The sequence below is a fragment of the Lycorma delicatula genome, chromosome 1, assembly GCF_047948215.1.
Source record: "Lycorma delicatula isolate Av1 chromosome 1, ASM4794821v1, whole genome shotgun sequence".
Lineage (NCBI taxonomy): Eukaryota > Metazoa > Arthropoda > Insecta > Hemiptera > Fulgoridae > Lycorma > Lycorma delicatula.
The window spans coordinates 136,975,205-136,991,579 of record NC_134455.1 but is presented as its reverse complement, the minus strand read 5'-3'; positions in this window follow the sequence as shown (position 1 = coordinate 136,991,579).

Sequence of the window (16,375 nt, the reverse complement as noted above, 5' to 3'; positions counted from 1 at the left end):
TGGTTGTTTTAGTCGAAGAATGAATTAATTGTTAAAAAGAGAATTGCGGTTAGGAAGTGATGATGGGAGGGGGATATGTGGAGTTGAAGATGGTGGTTGGAAAGGAAGGGGAGTGTAGTGAGTGGGGAGTGGTGGGGTAAGGTCCGTTAACCAACCCATACCTTTATTGAGTCTGGTATATGTAAAAGATGGTTGCTGTTGCGCGAGCGCGCACGTGTGTGTGCAGGTTTGGAAATTATATACACGCAGACCTAGGGTTGAATATTTAGGTTGCTCCGCTAATGTATGCATGCGAACACACCGTTTGGAAATTATTTTAGAGCGTGGCATTTTTAGTGTATACTAGTGTAACGATGCTTAAAAAATAAAGCAAACAGATTGGTGGGATTTTCTGGGTAGGAGCTAAGATAGGTAATGGGGTTTTCAGTCGCGATTCAGCTCGCACGGTGAATATATATCTTGCTTTGCTGATTTATGCACGCGAATACACCGCCTCCTGGTACATGAGAAACAACAGCGAACTAGTCTACTGAAGTTGTTGCCTCCTGGCGCAACAACCCTATCAACTAGGATTGTCCTCGACCGATACGTTCCTACTTTTTTACGAATATCTTATAACGTTACTAAGTAGAGGAGATTTAATCTTTAGAAAATAATTGAGTTGGCAACTCTGTGTGGTATGTTTTTCTTAGGAAAGACCTTTATTTTAACGTGATTGGAATTGACTTGCTGCTTTGGGTGTGTACGTTTCTTTATTTTAACTTGGTTGTAACCGACTGGTTGCTGCACATGTGTAGGTTTTACACGTGTATAAAAATGAAGTAAGAATTAATATTCCATATTTCGAAAAGAAATAAAAAATAATTGTTTGTTGAGGAATATTATTGTATGTCTAAAAGATATACAAAATTTTTTTCATGTCTAAATGAAAAATAATAATTGCTCGTTGGAGGTTAATTTAATATTTTTAAAAGAAATAAAATAATTAGTTGACTAGAAGTTTATTGTTAGGAACGGAAAAAAATACTAATACTACGTGCTTAATGATATATGTATTTTATGACTGTTAAAATTTTAATTCTAATACATGAAACACTAAACACAAATACACATACACACACTAAATTGTCCCTCCTACGTACTTGTTTTATACTTCTAAAAGTAATAGAAATTGATTACTTGACATTAGTTTTATATTTCTTAAACAATTTTACGACTTTGTGTTTACATTTTAACAACTTCTACGTGCTTAATGATTTTATACTTCTAAAAGAAGTAAAAAATTATTTTCATGTTTCAAAATTAATAGAAATTGATTACTGGACATTAGTTTTTATTTCTTAAGCAATTTACGACTTTGTTTTAACATTTTAACTATTTCTACGTGTTTAATGATAAATCTGTTTATATGTCTAAACGAAATAGAACTTTTTTTTCATATTTCGAAAAGTAATAAAAATTGATTACTGGAGATTAGTTTTATATTTAATATTTCAACTACTTATACGTGCTTAATGATAAATCTGTTTTACTAAATTACCTCCCTCCTTCGCACTACAATAAAATTACTTTTATTCAGTTGGTGCTCTGATACGGATCCAGACGGACGTATAACCGTAACGTAGTAGTGATGGCAGTTCAAGAAGCCGTTCCTCCTTTTGTTAATAATGATTTTAGTTTAGCAGCTCTAGCTTGGGTTGCTATTCCAAAAAACGCAACGCAAAACGTTTCGTCCCGAGAAGAAAGGGCATTTTTATATCATATACATGGGACATCCCAAGCTGGTGAATTACTCGAACCCGGAATTTATGTGACCGAAACACTGAACAGGAGGACGGGTTATACACTGTGTGGATTTCATTACGCGAGGCAGTCTATAAACTATTTTGTTGTGTTAGAGTAGTTCATGTGTCGGAGAAGTGCCCGGTTGATGAGGATGTAAGTATAAAGCTAAATTTCATATTAAAACTTTTTATTTATTTAATAACGTTATACTGAATGTTCTATAAATTAGATGTACTTTTCGAATATTTTTTAAAACAGCAACCCTGTGCGATTTCAAATCTCCCGCTCCAAGATGGCAGCTGCAACACTAGCGCTGACAACATGTACTAGTGAAGCAGGAGCCCTATTTTACAACTACTCAAATCCGTCCTTAAATAAAACGTAAAATTTATTAGCGCCACTAAATAACTCATGAAACCCGCCCGATAATAGAAAGATAGAAAGATACAGCAGCAAGGGACATTGTCCAGGTTCTGCGATCTGTAGGGAGAAATATTGAAAAACTACCGCCATTCTTGCGTTCCGTTCATCATCTTGTTGTTTGTTATATTTTGAAAAAGCCCCGTGGCGAGTGGGGCTTTTTCAGCAACTCTTTTAAATCTATAACGATAATCTATAGAGATAATTCTATATATTCTGAAATAAAATACTTTTCCTAGAAACTATCATTGGTATTATGATACGGTGTGCAGGTAAATCAGTCTAAACTATAAATTATTTCCAGGTTCGAATCGCGGTCAGGGATGGCATTTTCCCACACGCTACAAATCATTCATCTCATCCTTTGAAGCAATATCTAACGTACACGTCGAGGTTAAAAAAAAAACACAGAAAATCCTACAAATTATTCAGTGAAACCCTGTAAACTGTCTACATACATACCATTATTTACTTATTAATTCTAAGCATATTAAAATAAGAATACGCAGCATTCATTATCTGTAACAGAATTAATAAAATATCTATTATTACTTGTATTTAGTCAGAATTACCAGCAGGTTTTAAGGGGTCATTTAATTTGTAAAATATAACAGCATTCAGTTTTATGTTATTACATCATTATTTGAACACAACACAATTTACTGATTTTTTCCATTTCTAAAAAAATTACTTTTCTCAGTCATTTATTGCACCCAAGAGCCAAAGGAAAACTGTAAAATATTAATCATTATCTTGCCACAAAATTTATAATTAGTAGGCAAATTATTTAACCTATTCAGTTTTTAGAGTATTTGCATTCCATTTTATTGTCTTATCTGGTATGTGCTATTTTCTATAAAGAGTGGCTAAGAGTTCTAAAGGTGAGAACCCAACCACATGACTTCACAGCTACAGGATAATAACCAGTACAAAGTAAGGATATTATTATTTAAAACTTATTTGTTTGTTTGAAACAAAAGGATACACATGAAAAATGTAAAGAATTTAATCGATAGTTATCTATTAAATTAAATCAAATAATAAAGTGAAGGAGTGAAAGTAAGTGGGGATGTATTAAATATATAATTAAAAATGAGTGATATTGATGTAATGGATTAACTAAAAAAAATTGAATAAAATAAAACAAGCATATTTCAAAAAGAAGAAAGTTATTACTGGTATGATGAATAATAATAGTTTTAGGTGAAAGTGAAGGGCTTAGAATGGTAATTGTCTATTAAGAAACAAAAACACTAATTTAAAAGTTACAAATATAAAAGCAAAAAAATTTTAAATCTGTACATTAGATATTCAGAGAACAAATGACTTTTTTTATGTTCTGTGCACCCTAGAGAATGATCACAGGCAAAATAGAGAAATATAAGTTGATAATAAAGCATTTAATACAAATCATAGTTTTTAAACGGTTTTGAAAGGATATCTTTACCTAATAGGCACTTAGTCATTAGTCTTGCTGACTAACCACCATATAGGAAACAGAGACCTTGGATTGGTCACGAGACAGCTTAGGTCCTACTTCTGTTAACACCAAGATATATTGACTTCACTTGATCAGTAAACACCTAATAAGGATCTGACCTACAGCCACAGAAAAATTAACATGAGAAAAATTAAACAATTAAGGGAAGGAAAGGAGACAGATAATTACAGAGAGAGTAATCTATCAATGGTCAAACTGTGATACAAGACAAACATTATCCCTGAGGGGATAGCTTTAAGGACCTCTCTGAGCAACAGGAACACAATCAATTACATAGTGCAATTAAATCAGCTACATTATAGTACAACTGTTTTTTCCCCTTCAAAAAACAATTTTTCTGTGGTGATGTTTTAACATTGTGCATAACAAATTATATTTTTGATACTTCAGTTCCTTAATTAAGAAATGGAAAAGTAAAACTTATTTTAAAAATAAGTTTCTTTTTCTTTTTAAAAATAAGATGGAGAATTTGATATCATGTATATACTCGTAATATGTTCTAATCAGAAATAAAGGTACTGGGACAGATACAATAATTCCTGGAAAATATATCAAGATTACCAAGGATAAGACTGATGGATGATTTGGAAAACAACAGTAACAATGACTGGAATTCTGAGGAAGAAACCAAGTGGCCTATGAGAGGAAAGAGAAAAATTGTAATTAAAATTTAATTTGTTACAGTAACATGACATACTTTATGACAAGATGATAAAATATGTGTTCAAATTGAAAATAATTTAAACCTCTTGTAAAATTAATTTTATAAACAATAGCATCAAAATATCATTATACTACTTACTTTATTGTTAACTAGCTCTACCTGCCACGCTGTGGCACATTGTGGTTACATGGATGAGAAATGAGAAACAAAACAAAGCATACGTTTCATAGAAGTTTAATTTTGCAATACTTGTGGATATACAATATTTTTTGTTTATCCACTGTCTGCGTAGATATAAAGGCTATCTGGTTTGCCGACTCGGGAACACGCAACATACAGTTATCCATGTGAGAAGCAATTCGCATCTAAATCTAAACCACACAATTCTAAAGATTGACCTTGAGCTTTATTGATTATGATTGCAAATGCCAATCGAATTGGGATTGCAATCTTTTAAATTAAAATGGTGTTTCGGTCGGGATTATGGGTATTCGAGGAATGAGGACATCTTCACCTTTGAAAGGCCCCGTTAAAATCGTTGCTTCCACTACGTTATTCATCAATTTCTTAACTGCAAGTCACGTGCCGTTGCAGTGTTTTGGCTGATTAATATTCCGCAACACGATAATTGTCATTTTTTGATCGAACCGTTGCTAGAATCAATCTAATGAGGACTTTTTTCCCAGTTCCTCCTGGCGCATCAAAGAAGAAGGTCCCCCAACTCCGTCATTTATCATTTGCATTATGCGATCATAAATGCCTTTCTGTTCACGCGTTAATCTGGGAATGTTTGATTGGACATATGACTGAAGATCACCAATGATGTAACTCTGTTCACGGCGTAAATCCAATCAAATGAAGCAATCGCAGCTCGGGTGGGTGCTGGCATTCCCAATTGACTAAGAACTTTATTTGCAATTGCTAAGCACTAGATAAATATCTTCAATATTTATAAATGCTACGTTGTAAATGACTTCTGTAAATTCCATGGTCATATTGGTATTTTCTAGGCGTACTCTATGGAAAATATCCTCAGCCATATGCGATCGATATCTTTCCCATAACTCTGTGGGAGATGAAGGGAAGCAAGCGGTCACTATAATTGCGAATAATGCGCAAATTTGGTTTGGATGTGCAGTGTTGCACGCGTCATTAATACATATATCCTACCGTTGGTCGTTTTCTATTAAATTCAGAGCTTGGTGAAAGGCGCAGCTCAATCACGACAAGATCACACAAAAGTACCTCGATTAAAGTGAATATTTAATTCAGATTGAATAATAATCTGAATCAGATGTTAGTGGATACGTTTTTTTTTTTTTTGCTAATAAACAATGTTATTGGGAACAGGTATTGTTTCACATGTGACTGCGGTTGTCGTTAGCTAGTATGGCGAGTGTTCCCCTCGCTTCTGGCAGATGGCGCGGTCACTGGTACACAGCTGACCGTTAAAAAAATGGTTTCTCGCGGTCGCGGGTATGTGACTGATGCGAAAAATAGATAAAAACAATCTTTGATGCGGGTTATATATCGTGCTACAATTTGAGCTCAATCGGTTTTGAGTTTTTGAAGCGTACACAAACGAACTTAACATTTTTATATATAAAGATTTGTGGGCTGCGAAAAAAAGCCCTTAAGTCGTGCGAAAAAACACACCATTTTAAATGCTTACAAAAGCAGAGTAATCCTTACAAATTACAGAATAATCAAACAGCGTTGATTTCAGATGTTAATAAACTGCTAAAGTAAGTAGAAGTTGTGCTGCTTCAAGTGTACAACGTGATTCTCGAGTATGAATCTAATAATGAATTACGGTCTCCAAAGAAAACAAAACCCCGCAGGTCAATTGAGAAAAAGGCGAGATTTTGATAAAAACGCGATTCGTAAAAAAATGACACGAATTTGAATTATTTAGAAATAGTTTATCGGTGTATTATGTCCTTTGGAAAAGAATTCGGTTATTGTCTTCGACAACGCTTCTTATCATTAAACGAAAAGAATTCCAGCCGTGTTATAGAAAAGCAATGATATCAAAGTGTGGCTTAGTTCAAAAGGAATAATTTTTGAAGAGGTTTAAGTTAATGTTCTATCATCGCAAAGGGATTCGCGTATTAAAAGTAATTATAGTCCGTATAAAATTGGTTTGACACACAACGCCATATTGGAAAGTCGTATTTTTATTCGGCTCCTAACGAATATGTTTACCGGCCTCCGTGGCGCGAGTGGTAACGTCTCGGACTTTAATCCGGTGGTTCCGAGTTGGAATCCCGGTCAGGCATGGCATTTTCATACGCTATAAATCATTCATATCATCACCAACTGCGGTTGTCCTTCTTGGTGGCTTTTCTTTTTGTTTTAGTGTTAATTTTTTTTTAATACAATACAGATGTTTTAGCTGTTAAATATAATTAAAGAAATTTGTTTCTTAATCAGTTGTGATTTTGTTTACATTGGCAACGGCCATACGGGCTCTTTATGATTGGTCGTTGTGTTTGACAGCGACCATCTTGCATTGATCTGATTGGTTTTCCTTTGTTTACATTTCCAAATTAAAAATAGATGAAAACAATCTTTGATGCGGGTTATATATCGTGCTAAAATTTGAGCTCAATCGGAGCAGAACATTTTGAGTTTTTGAAGCCGTACACAAACGAACTTAACATTTTTATATATATATAGATTGTGTTCACATAACATGAAATGTTTACTTACATTTGTATAGTTATTCAAATTAAGAACATAAAGACCAAACGGTTTTATTTCCAGTGGTCTTTCAGATCTAATCAACATTATAAGTATGCTTTTTTTTAACCACTGTGGTTTATTTAACCAAGAACACTGCACCAAACTTTTTCTAATTTCATCATTCTGTAAAAATAAATCTTAATGTTACTCTAATAAATATAATAAATCAATTTCATTAGTTTCTCATGTCTAAATCGGTGTATTCTTAAAATGTTTCTGGCAGTGTACAGTAAAAACTACTACCTGTAACAGATCTGGATTAAAATTTAAACCAGTACTTCTATGAACAACAAACCACACTCATCTTTTACTGAATTTAAAAAATTGAGCCTACAGTAAAATTAAATTAATGAAATTTAAATAAAAAATGGAATATCTGTTGGAATCAATTTTGGTTTTAGTATTAATAGTGGTTTCAGAGACTAAAATGTGAAGGTATACAATTCATAACCATTGACAGAAAAATTGGAAATTGGATGTGATGCTAGCAACAGATTTATTCACGAGTGAAGAGGAAAAACCTCATGTTCAGTCAACTGCATGGCAGCAATAGCTTGGTAACAAAAATTTCTCTTCCATCTTAATTCTCCATCATCCTTATATGAAAGATAGCAGCCTTCATTTTGAAACAAAAAATGTTATGAAAACTTGTTACACGTAAGTTTTGCAAATAGTAAAGAAACTTATAGCAAAATTTCATAAAAATAAAAATTCAATTTGGCCATAATCGTGTGACAAAGTCAAACAGGAAGTCTATCCAAAGGTTAAAACAGGATCTTGCTTTGCTCACTCAGAAATTAATCCCTTTCATACTCAAAACATACGTACTTAATGACAGAAAACTGCAACATAAAAATACACTACCTATTTGGTTATTATGTTTTTCATTTATTAATTTTAGACAATAAAAATAAAAATATATTTATACAAAATTTTAACATGATAATTGGTTTAAGGAAATATGTTTCACAAAAGTATATAATTAATAATATATTCTAATTGTTATTCAAAATTGTAACTTCAGTGTTCATCAGCAGATTGTAATTGCAAAAAAATGTTAATTTTATTTCACTGACCGAGATAGTTAACAGTATCTCTATAGTTGAGCACAATTCACCACTGCCTGTCTTTCTATATATTTATTTATTTTGGGCAAGTTTACAAAACACAGATTACAACAAGAGAGCTGATTTGTTTGCACTAGAAGAGAGCATATCTGATATTTATATGCTCTGAATCTGTTTGCAGCAGAAATTCAACTTTTAGGAACTGTAATTCTTGGATAGATTTATAAGCACACTAGTATTTTGCCTCAATATCTCAACAGAAATTGGGAAAGCTGCTAATTTTCAAATCTAGTAGCACTTCTCAAATTCCCTGATATGGTGAGTATGGGTAACTTTAGAATAGTAATACTTTTCATTATTGGGCATGGAACACATCAAGGTCACCTGCATATTGTGGTTTTAATCCACAGTGATATCCTACCCAGAATTTATCACAAGTCTAATAAGAATATATTACAGCTCATTTGAAATGTGAAACATTAATAGTGTTTACATATCTTTGGCACAAATTTTTTTAGGAGATGCAGACATTTATAAGCTAGTTGGAAAAAATAAAATTTAAATTCCCTCTTGAGATACTGAAATGGACAAGCCAATTTAGTTTGTTTTCCCATAATTTAGAAAGCCGTGGTGATTCGAGGAGCCTCTGACAACTCTACCGAGCGACACAAATGGAGCAACAGGAGTCAGGCTGCTAGAAGACCATGTGACCACACTGTACTGAGCAGATCTACCTAAGTCAATTGAGCGATCAATGCGATCAATGTTCACTGTACCATCACCTGACAAACACTTCTGTTTGCTTGGATCAGAGGGGGTGGTGTGGAGACTGGTAACATCACAAGGTGAGTGTCTTCCTCCTATGGGGTTGGGATGGCCAAATTAATTTCTTTTGTAGGGCATAATACATAGTATAGGAGAATTGCCTTGCGGCTTGTCCCATTTTTCTTCTACTATTACAATAACTCTATACGTGGTTAGAAAGCACATTTAAATCCTGTATAATATTATATTTCAGCTAGGAACGGAGGGGATGGTGTAGCGACCGGACACGCTACGAGGTGGGATCTTCTCCCCTCAGGGGGGAATGTATTCAGATTGTCTTTTAATACATTGTTTTTGTCAAATTTGAAGCATTTGTATAATTCACATTGCTCAAATATATTAAGTTCATGATTTGTATATGTCATATGTAACATTTTCACATGATTTGTAATATCTATAAATGTGTGCCCAGTTTGCATCTGCTGTTATACAGCAGCATGTAATTTAATCTGAACACAGGGAATTTTTTGTTTATTTCTGTGTTGTGGGTGTGCTGCTTTTGACCACACAGATTCTTTAAGTTGTTTGTGTTATGTCAGGATATTTTTCTTTGGCTGTTTAACAATTTTTGTATTATAAACAGTATTTTGTGAAAGTTCATTTAATTTTTTATTACAAATTCATATTTTAATAATTTTTTTTCTGTAAGTTTTGAATATATAATATTGGATGTAACTCCAACAAAACATTCAAAAATTGTTTCTCATTCTGAGCATACCAATATGACACAACAACAAATAGCTTTTGAGTTTGGTGTTGGACTAGTGATAGTGAATGCTATTTTAAAGAAATTTAAAGAAACTGGTTCTTTTCCACCTCAAAGGAAAGCTAGTTGTGGCTGTAAAAGAAAAACTATTCCAACATAGGATCAGTTACTAGCAAGAAAAATTAAACTTGATCCAAAATTATTTGCTGTAAACATAAATTGAAAACTAGCAGCCACCGGAACACATGACAACAGTTAGTTATCTACTTCTTGCAGCTGGGTGGAAAGCTTGTCGGCCAGCTAAAAAACAGCTTTTAATGCCAGCAATGTGCAAGAAAGATTCTTTTGGGCCAAAGCACATGCTGAGTGGAAAAGTGTTATGTTTTCAGAAAAAGACTTTTTGTAGTTGTTTCACATTTGAAGTCCCTTGTTCATTACTTTCAGTAGATGGTGTGGTGTCCTGAAAACTGATGGATATATCAAGATTCTGAAGGAAAGAGTTGTGATACAACTTCAAAACAAATCCCATAAGACATCAGAGAATTCCAACAAGATTTGGTGCCATGCCACATTGCCAAAAAAGTGGAAAACGTTTTCAAACAACAAAACATTTAAATGCTCTCAAAACTCCCCACACTCCTCCACACACTAAAAATGAAAAGTACCCCAAAAATTTATCTCTTTTAATTTAATAAATATAATAACTATCTCTGGAAGCATATTTTCAAATATTTAATAAACAATTCATCTCTTTCCTGTTTGTTTTGCTGTTATGTTTTTTTTTATTTTAGATAAAAAGTTTTTTATTTACCTCATTAATAACTTTTTGTCCATTGAAGCAGTACAAAAATACTAAGACACTTGAACATAGTATCATACCAAAGAAGGCAGATTTTACTAGAATACTGTCTATCTGAAATATCAAAAAGTTACCATTCTGTTATAGTTGTATAATATGAACAATTTATTTTTATGTATAAAATTTCAATACTAAATAATATAGATATATTTGTAAGAATTAATATTTAAGATTTCTTTCTTCTTGAATCAAATCTTTTATTCAGTAAGAGATGTTGAGAATAAAATTACATAAAAAGTGTACCTAAGCAAAAACCTCGGAACTATGGTTATCCCAGAAAGCACAACGTTATCTATATGACAATTGATGGATGACCATGCACAATAACCCAGGATATTCTCTGACAAATATCATGATATCCCTGGACTGTAGGTACAACCCTAAAGGATTTGTGCCTCCCATAGAACATTCTTGGGATCTGTTATCCATAGTCCCTAGAATGTCCTAAAGACACTGTTTGGGCAATAATAATGATATTGTTAGTCAGACTGTGACATTTGTACATCATAGAACATTCAGAGAATACTAAGTGGACCCTTCTATGAACTATGAATGTAGATAATATTTGTTAGGTTGGTTATATAACTGAAGTTATTGGTAAGAAATTTAATAAGATATGCTGTGTTATTGAAATAAAATCCCAAATTAATGTGTTTCAGTAATTTAACAAATATTTTTAATCAACTGCTGATAAAATAAACACATTCAGGTAGCTGAGCAAATACAAAAATAGAAAATAACTCAACATTGCAAATAATTCACACAATTGACAGGCTCAAAACAATACTGTAGCCACAGTTGCTACTGTTTGACTTTTTTCACCAGTAGTGTTCATTAAGGTATTTTCAGAATATAGATGTCAGGCAAATGAGAAACAAAAATTTTAAATTATTGTCCTAAAGTTTAATCACAATTCAAACATCCATGCGTGCAGTAAGAAAGATTAAACATTTTAAATTCTTTCAGAAACGCTGGAGTGAAAATTAATTTGCTCATCTTATAAAGAATCATTTAAAGATACAAATCTGTAAATCACCCAGATACAGTAGTAAAAAATTCAACATTCACCTTATTCCTTTGTTTTATATAACAGAATAAAAATATCCGCTATTTTTATATTACTATAAATAAATATATTATGTAAAATATTTACCTCCATCATACAACAAAGATAGGTACACATTTGGAAACAAAAACCATGATTAACAAGTGTAATTATTATTGATAAACTATCATTTATGACTCTGACATCCCTGCAAATACAGATAGTGGAGAATACAGATTTATTTTCATTTTCATTAAAATTAAATTAATTCTGTTTAAATAACTCTAATAATAATGTTTAATAATACCTTTTATTAATACATGTTATAAAAATAAATACCATGTCATTTGAATAATATATTAAACTCTTATGACACATTTCAAAAATTAATGTGTACATACTTCTCTTTCTTTTTTTTGTGGGGGGAGAGAAACACTTTTGTGTAATCATCGCCCGGAATAAAAGCTAACATAGAGAATTAAAATAAGCGTAATATAATAAAATAAATATATAAAATTAAACTAAAAAAAAACTTTACAAACTCTGAGAGGGGGTGTAAAGGGATAAAAAAAAACTAAGAACTAACAAAAAAAAACTATAACTAATTTAAAAACTATAACTAAACTAAAAACTATAACATAAAAAAATATACCTACTGTAAAACTAAAATATTAAATAAAACTTAAAACTAATAACATTAAAAACTTATATCTAATCTCACTAACGACTTATAACTAATTATCACAGTCAGAATTTTAAAATAGGATAAAATTTATTTAAAAAACAATATAAAAATTGTATAAATGTATAAGTTCACCATATCCGAGAGAGGTGTAAAGGGCCCCTTCTCGGATAAGAGAATAAGAAACAAACACAGAAACACAAAAATTAAAAATAAAACCGACATACTATAAACTTTATCAATAACAAAAGCTATTCACCACAATATCAAATTTTAGATATAAGACCAGCATGATGCAAAAACAGAAACATCCGGTCTAAAACTTCGTTGTCATTGCCCAAAAATTGATGGATATTTCTGGGCAATTTAAATTTACTACGCAAAGCCACATAGCGAATGCAATCCACAAGAATGTGGTGCACGGTCATGCAGCAATTGCATCGTGCGCATGGTGGTGCATGACCTGCTGACATCAGGTACTCGTGTGCGACTCTAGTATGGCCTAATCACAATTGATAGAGAACCACTTCCTCACGACGAATTGTTCTGCATGAGGAGTGCCAAGGCAACACAGAATCGTTAATGTGCCGAAGTTTGTTATCAATGGTGGCCGTCCAATCACCTTGCCACTTTGCTCAAAGAGACTGTTTTATATAATAAAGTACAAAGTAGCAACATGAACGTTGATGGGAGGTTGATTACAATATTCTTTAGCAACGGATTCTGCACTTTCATTACCTGGAATTCCCATGTGGTTAGGGATCCGACAGAAAGTCACTTGTGTGTTGCGATGATTCAACTCAGCAATTGCATTGTAGATTTCAGTGACCAACGGATGTCTAGAGTAAAAATCTTGTAAAGCTTGGGGTGCACTATCTGTATATACTACTGCATCTCCGTTTATTTTGGATAGAATATGGTGAAAAATTTGCTGAAAAACGATAGGTGATGTGTGTTGCTTGTTTCTTGTATGTGGTAATCAAGAATAAAATTTATCAGGTTGATTCTCCAAGGAGGATATGAAGAGGGTTACGTTGGAAAAATAGAAGGTATGCCCATGATTAAAAGCTGTAGTAATCGAAATGATACTAAAAATTTTGTAACAAGAATGATGACTCGTGTTCTAATAATTTTAGTTACACTGGTTATAATTTTATGATTTTGTTACAAAATTAATTAATTTTTTCCAAATTATGTATCTTTAATAGCTAATTTTTCTAACTGCCCTTCTTTTAATTTCGTTAAGTACAATGCTGGAATAAGGCGTCCACAAACACATGCTTAGAATTTAGTAAATCTAAATAATATTATTATAAATAGGTTTAGTTTATAATATTTATATTATGATTTTAGTTTATTTATTGAAACCATGATGACAAATCAGACAGCATATTTGGGATTACACATTAGCTATCAATAATATACTAATTAAAAAGAACACAAATGTTTACTTATTTTCTTTCCGATGTAAACATTACATCAACAACTTGTAATTTATTGTTTATCCTTTTATTTCTGTAAGCTCTTCATCTAGAGCTATCAGGTTAATATCAAATTTAGTTAGTCCAATGAAAGTTAACGTTCCATGATTCCAGTTTCTGAAAGAGAAGTTCCCAAATACAAACGACATAAGATAAAGGAAGGGAAATTTGTTGGTCTACAAATAAGAAAACTATAAGAAGCAAAATGAACGACATATATTTTCAGAAGTTTTGTATGAAACTGAGGTAGCTGTATGGAAATCATTTGAAAATATTGTGAACAACTTCCTGCGAAACCCTGAAATTAATTAACAACATTTACTTGCATGTGAGGTCCTTTTAAACTACAATGAACTTGTATATAATATGTCTTTAAATTGATCCCCAACATTAGTTAGTGACTCTGCGAGTGAAGAACATAGAGAACCCTTTCACCAGGATCTATCATGGAACCCTACTGAGAGAAAATGAACCCAAACATGCTATCTGAAATTACTGTTTGACTATTGCTAGGATATAAAGAGAGATCTACCTCAAACCAATTACAGAAGTAAAATCCAAAATAGTATTTTAGATCGATATGAAGTGGATTTAATATTCTGTAATTTTAATCACATTTTTTTATTGCAAAAGGTTTTGCCCAATAAAAAATGTTAATTTTAAAGCAAATGCAAAAAATACTTTTAATAATTATAAGTTATTCGTTCTCATTTAACAAAGAAAAAATTTTAATTCTTCAGTCTTACCTGTAAATCATGCAGTGTCCAGAGACCAAGAATTGCAAATATTCTTTTAGATTTTTGTTTAACACACTTTTCTTTGTTTTATATTTTGAATCAAAAACTACTTTATCAATATTGCTTAAAGAATAACATAGCAGTTTAGATCTGTTAATAACTTTTTGAAAAGAAAGTACTAGTAAACTAAATAGCACATACAAATGTGCCAATACATAAAGTATTGCAATAGTTTGCATTATGTACATGATAAAATACATCTGTATCGGTTTGTAACTTCTTGGATACCAGACTTGAAGTGGTAACAGTAGATCAGACTCATTTACATTATTTAATCCTGCATCAAAGGTTACATATATAGATATAAATAGCGGAGAAAATATAAAAATAAATCCCCAACATATGGTTAAGTAAGCTTCTTTATTCATCAAACTATTTTCATATTTTTCAATGATAAATCTTTGTTTTTCCAGTAAGATTTTACTTTTTTCTGTTATTTCATACTTTTTAATAATTAGATCAAAGATATTTTTTGTTTTATGTTTCAGGAAAATAAACTGTAACGAGTTTATGAACACACACAATAAACCATCTGCATCTTTCGCTGCTAATAATTTAAAAATCACTAAGTTTTTGTCATTCCAGTTTATATATATATAAATAATAGAGCATGTAATTAAAGTAAAACTTAAGATATTTGTAAATACCAAAGTAAATGTAACTTTTTTTAAATCATCATACCCAGCCCACTGATAAACTTTATACATTTTATCAACTGCTGACATTATTATACCTGAAAGTATAAATATGAATATAGTAGTTCCCAGACCAGCCAGTTGAGCAAGGAATGAAGGGATCAAAATTAAGGAAAGTGGTGGATACTAAGAAATGTACAATCTTTCCAGAAAAAATAAAAAAAACATTTAACAATCTCAACTAAAAAAATCTGTTAAAGACATCTGCAGGTGTCCAATCCATAATTCCTTGACATATCAGAATATTCACAGTTCATTAACTGTGACCAATTTGACAGTTTTATGTCAAATTTCTCAGATAAATGCTGCAACTAACTGCTTTTCCACTTACTAACAAATCACTAGCACAGATTTATGCTTGCCCTAACTAATTGTCTATCCCTATGATTATTTTCTGGACTTCAGGAAGAATGTAATTACTGAGAATATGACTTGAGGCTTGCCATAGCTGTTATTCAAACATTAGCACAACGTGGTTTGAGTTTTCAAAGTACAGAACAAAGATTTGGATCTTTGCAGAATGGTAACTTTTTAGGGCTGCTTGAGCTCATACATCAGTTTGATGCATTTATCAGATCACACTGCAAAATATAGAAATTGTGGCAAATAAATCCTTTTACCTGTACAAAACCAACTGTTAGGAACTTATTCACTGACGGTTCAAAAGCTCCACACGCTTATTGTTGATGAAGTAAGATATTCTAGTTATTTTACTTTGTCCGAGTGTTCGTTATCTCTATTGAAGTATATTAAAAATCCCAACAGAGCAACTGTTAAACAAGGCAGGATGAATACCTTATTTCTATTAAGTATAGAAGCCTATTAAATTACACATTTTTCAAAAAATGAAAAGTACATAAAATTTTATTTCATTAATAACTTTTGATTTTTTTATATTTAAAAAAAATTATTTTTATCATTGAATTATTATTTATTGTAAAAATATTTTTACACTCAGAGGTTAATAATTATTAATAAATCAACCTTAATTAAAAAAAAAGTTAAAGAAAGGAATGAAGTCTGATTCGAACCGATGTTCCTTCCCCTTATAAGATCCAAATATTTCATTAATTAAAATTTCATTTGTCTATAACTCTGGAACC